Source organism: Morus notabilis, unplaced genomic scaffold (genome assembly GCF_000414095.1).
Source record: "Morus notabilis unplaced genomic scaffold, ASM41409v2 Scaffold177, whole genome shotgun sequence".
In the NCBI taxonomy this organism is placed as follows: domain Eukaryota; kingdom Viridiplantae; phylum Streptophyta; class Magnoliopsida; order Rosales; family Moraceae; genus Morus; species Morus notabilis.
The window spans coordinates 36,594-42,593 of NW_010357654.1; positions in this window are offsets into that span (position 1 = coordinate 36,594).

Genomic DNA, 6,000 nt, shown 5'->3' on the forward strand with positions numbered 1-6,000 from the left:
TTATAGTATTTTTTCTTATAAAAAATACACGTAAATAAAAAATGATTCTAATCACATTATTCTAATTTATAAACTAAACGTTTGCTCATTTTCCCTTCTTTAAACTTTTTCCGTTTTAAATCCAAAGTTGTGATAGGAGCAAATTTTACCGATCATGCTCTTGTTCTTGAGACAATAATGATAAAGTACACGCCTTTTTTTTTTTCCTCTAGTTAATTTTTGATAATACTGTTACTATTTTCTAGCTACTTGTTTGTTGTTTTTTTCTGAGCTCCACTCCTTGTGCAGATAAAGATTTATGATTTGTATCAATTTAATGGCAAATCTAAACACAAACTCAAACGAGAAATTCATAGTTTCCTCATTCGTTTCGCTGATTTGAGTTTAAAATTTGAGTTGAGATGTGATTTTATGTGAGAATTTTTTACTGTAATAAAAAAATTAAATGTGACTGTTTGTGAGAGTTTTTTACTGTAATAAAACTTAAATTCTAAACTCGAATCAGCGAAACGAACGATGAATCACAAATATATATATATATAAATATATTCCTCCATCTCATCACCTTGTGCATATATTTTCTCTCTGGCACAAAGTCAAACATTGTTGTTGGAAGCAAATTCAATGTACAGTCAAGCTTGAAGAGCAGAAAATGAGAGAAATAGAAAAGCATGAGAAAGAGAAACACGGAGTTAGAAGGAGGGAGAAGGTGAGAGAACGAGAAGGAAAAAGAGTAGGTGACTGCAAAAGTAATTTCATTTTTTAATTTGGTGGGCTTTACAAGCTAACTATTTAAATTATTGATCGTAATTTATTATAATATTTTTTTTTATATAAAAAATACACATAAATTAAAAATAATTATGAATTATAATTTTAAATCTGAACTAAACATCTAAAGATAGTATTACTCGGCATACACTTCAATTGACATTACGTGTAATTCCAACCACAGGATTTTAATCAAACGGATACAAATTTTGTATTCTACCGGTAGTCCCAAAAAGGTGCACGGGAGCAACTCCCAAAAATTAAAGCAAAAGGTCCAAAAAAAAAAAAAAAAAACATGCAAAAAGAAAAGGAGGGGGATCCGTTGAAAAAAGAATTGTTCTTATGTATATGTTAAATATAATCTATTTAGTTACATATAAAAAAATATACTCGAAACGGTTTCAAAAAAAGGTAAAAAAAAAAGGTATGTAAGAACATATAGGAGAAGAAATTATTTGAAGAGAAGAGAAAAAAAAAAAAAGAATCTATAGTAAGGAAAATAATAAGCTTTTAAATAAAGGGGAAAAAATAAAAATGAGAGACTAAAAAAGCAAATAAAAAAAAAGGAAGGAGAGTAAAAAAGATAAAAGGAAAAAATAGGATGAGAGATGAAATGAAAGCGCCGTTTGGCCCGTAACGGAAGCGCCATTCGGCGCTATTAAATTTAATGTACTTTTAAAAATATATCAAGCACACCGCTCTTTCCATGTAATTTTTTTTGGAAAGGCCATGTAATCTTTTCTTCTTTACTTTAATTTTGTAGCATGACAAATGTTAGTATTACTTTTTTGTCACTCTCTATATTTATTATTTAACATGTAGACTCAACTATCTCATTTAATATAAATAATAATATATCACCTTAGTGAAGTTCACGTGACAAATAATGAATGCAGAGAGTGACAAGAGGAGTGGCAAAAAGAGTAATGCTAGTATTTCTCTAATAAAAATCACAAATTACTATAACATTGGATTTTACATATAAGAATTAATCCGCAACCCAATTTGTAATTTTTTAAATTGGAAAAATCCAATTTATTACGTTCACTGACCTAATTCAACATGTAGCTTTTGGTTCATGGATTCAAATCATGTGATTAGAACTATTTTCGATTTACGTGTATTTTTTGTGAGAAAAAATACTGTAGCGAACCACGAACCATGATTCGAATCAGGGAACGAATCTAGGTACCAAACGGAAATCTAAAAAACATCATATTTTATGGATCGAATTTCATGGATTCAAGGATTAAACCTATACTTTAAGCTTCTATTTTAAGATTATTACAAGCTTATTTTTGCACCGTTCTCATAAATTCATTAAAAATTAGAAAATAAAATAATATAAACTAGTTTAATAAAATAAAATTTATTACTATACAATCCAATTCAAGTTTTTGACGATAAACTAGATTTTAGTATTACAATCCCTTTAACTTTGTTCTAACATGTCCCTTATAAATGTAGATCCCACGGTTCATATAATTAAGTTAATACAATATGACAAATTATTCAAGATGCGTAATGACGACTATTGTGACTACTACCTTTGATGTTAGCTTTCACCATTTAAGTTTCTTAAATTAATTCACTAATTTTCGTCCGTTTCTTATGTGAATAATTTCAATAAAAAGCCAAGTTCTTACATGAGAAACTTATACAACCTTGTGGATCAAATTGTCCCACATAACACCAATTATATTTTGTGATAGGACTCTGGAGCACAATCGCTAAACGGCATTGAAATTCAATGGATAGGGGCACAACGCCAAACACGTACACAATAAAAGAAGCATGACATAAAATAAATGATTATCCTGTGTCCCTTAAATTTAGTCATTCTCAATTTGTCTCTTAACTTTAAAAATTCTCATTTTACTTCTTAAATTTTGAATCGTTCTCATTTAACTACTTGTATTGTAATTTTTTTTAAAAACATATATATATAAAAAAGAAAATAATGTAGTTACGTGATTTTTTTTATTTGAATTCATTTTAACAAAATTTTTACGAAAAAGTTTAAATAGGAGAAATTCAAAATTTAGAAGGAAAAAAAAAAAGAACAGGAAAACCAAAACGAGAAAGAGGGTAACTTATCCTTTAGTAGGTTCAACTTTAAACGTCAGGATCTTGAAACGGGCCTATGCATTAATTTTTTTTATTTATGTTTATAGAGGCCGTATGAAGTAGTTGACGTCAAGGTTTTTATTTTTATTTTTTTTTTCTGCTGAATCATATCAAGGTTCTTCTTAATTTGATATTATTTTATATGGTTTTTGGATTAAGATTTTGACCACAATCTATGTTTTCTTTCCCTCATTCTTCATTACCTGCTCTTTGTTTCTATTCTTTTTACTTAACTGGATATTTTTCATGTAGTTTTAAATACACAACAACACTATATTATTTTGCAAATCAAACAGTTTGACTTTTCTGAGTTACATGTTATCTTTAACATCTTCCAAAGGGATAAGATAAAGACGTCCCTTAAAAGAAAAGGGGTGGAAGTAGGAGGAAAAAGAAAAATTTCTCGTTCATTTCGCTCATTTGAGTTTAAAATTCGAGTTTTGTTACAGTAAAAAACTCTCAGAAACAGTCACATTTAACTTTTTTATTACAGTAAAAAGTTCTCACACAACATCACATCTCAACTCAAATTAAAAACTCGAATTAGCGAACCGAACGGGCAAAGTAAATAGAACATTCTTTTTTATGATATGAGTATTTCAAAATTTTCAACTATAAGGAAAGCCATATTACGATATTTTCCTTGAATGAATATCATTAGAATTGGGGGGAGGCACAAGGAACAATGAAATGAGAATCCTGGACAGAAAGCCCTCCACTGGTGTTAGATTCCTAGAAGTTGAAGCAATATCATCTTTAGGCTTTTATATGTAGGCCTGCCTAGAGACTGGTAATGTGGCAAAATTTGTGGATTTTGCAGCATTGTCGGACCATTACAATTTTTTATCCGGAAGTATAACAACTTATGGGTCCAAAATTTTGATAAATAACATTTGTTTGTGAGATAAATGCTAACATCATTTTTTTTATATATTTTATTATTATTTTCTGTGTTCGTTGTTTTACACATAAACTCTATTTCTTATTTTTTGTTTAAATAATAATATTTTATATTAGTAAATGTCACGTGTCTAACCATAACAACATAAAAGAATAAAAAGAATAATAGAAAAAGTGCGCTAGTATTTATCTTATTTGTTGAATCAACAAGAAGTGGCCGGTTGGGAACAATTATATGAAGATTTTTATCTATTTTAAATTGATTTTTCCCACTTTTTTCTTTTTGAATGAAGGACTTACAATTATTTACTTTTTTTCTTTTGCAAACAATCCAGTGAGATTGCGTGCAGTCCGAGCGTGCTACCATCTTATCTAGATTATTCAATTGTGACTTATTAGAGGTTTCAATTGTGGCATTATTGCTACCGCAAAAAAAAAAAAATAATAAAAATAAAATAAAATAAAATCCCACTATTTTTTGGTAGGTAGAGTATGTTCCAACGGATTCGGCTTGAATTCTTACCCCCCTACTTATTAGAGGTTTAACTTTTAGTTTTTTATTTATTTTTTAACATGGAGATGTAATGCAAAAGCATAGCAGCTTGGGCAAATCACTCAAAACTTAAGAAGCAATACAACAAGGGATTGCAGAATCTCGTTAGACAAAAACAAGGGCATGGGCAACTGCGTTACAGCTTCTAGAAATAAAAAACAAAGCACAACACTTGAGCTAATGGGTGGCAACAACAACAAAAACAAAACAAAAAAGTCAGAAACTGCCATATTTGCATTAGATTCCAGCAAAACGGAAGAAACGTTTAATCATGGCATTGAAATAAGACTCGACATGTTATGGTCTAGCTTCCCTGTTGAAAGTCATGACCTTGAACCTCAAGAATGAACTGAATCTGGGAATTAAGAGTCTAATTATTCCTTGTTTGTTAATGTTATTTGGAAGGTAAAATAATTAGGGTTCGTTTGGTACAATGATTCAAATCAGGGTAATTCTAATCATGATTCTAGAACCATGATTCAAAATCAGAAGTTTGAATCACCTTGAATTAAGAGGGGAGTGGTTTTAGAATCATAAGTGAGTCTGGTTTAAAACATCACATTAGATTCTGCATCATGATTCGGAATCATCCAAACTAAACATTGACTCTGAATCATGATTTAAAATCATGATTCAGAATCACTGTAAACAAACACTGATTATGAACCAGGATCCAGAATCATGATTCTGGATCCATCTACCAAACGCAACCTAAGAGACTTTCTGAATCAAAAAGACGTAGGGTTCTAATCTTCCTAAGCTAATACACTCGGATGTTTGTGGTATGTCAAACGCACAAGCTCGTTACAAGTAATTATTCCAGGTTTTGCTTTGCAGGAGGTGTTTGTCCACTTTTTGCACAATTGATATTTCATTGTGTCATATAAGATATATGTATCACACTTATATAAATGTTACAAGGAAACTTACGTCCATATATCTGTGTCACATACAGCTAGGCACAGACTGGGTGATTTTTATCCATCTTGAAAGACTAAAAAAATTTATTCAACAAAATTCCATTAATTCGTACCAAAAAAGTATATGAAGCTATCAATGGGACCAAATGAACATATATAGTTCATATTCCTAGAAAATTGTTTCTTCCTTGTTCTGGGTGTAGAAAATGTGATATAGCGACTCACAAGACTGCCAAGTGGTTTCTCTCTCTGGGGGAGGTATTGCACCCCGTGGCGGACTACTTTCAGTAACCCGGCAAGTTATCATTAGTAACCCACTAAACAACCACCTGCTAGTTAGGCGGAAGGTTACTTCCAAAAACCTGGTATGGGAGTGTTTTTTAACACAACAGATTTTTCGTTTATTGCAAATATATATATTCGCATGATGGAAATCAATTCAAAGGGTGTGAAATTACTGAGGTTTGTCCTTTTAAGTTCTTCTCGGGAGCTTTTGCAGACTCAAAAACTAGAGGGGCAATCTGACTAATATTTAGTCTGCCATGACACTCCCAAAACGATACACACTTACTACTGTTTGTGTATTTAATTAGCCTGAGCAACGAGCAGAATATCAATATCTTACCACAATCCTTCATTATTGTGGCTCTTATGTAAATGTACCTAAAATTTATAGACACAAAATAGTTAAAAGAGTAGACAGTCAACACTCCATTAATCATATATATA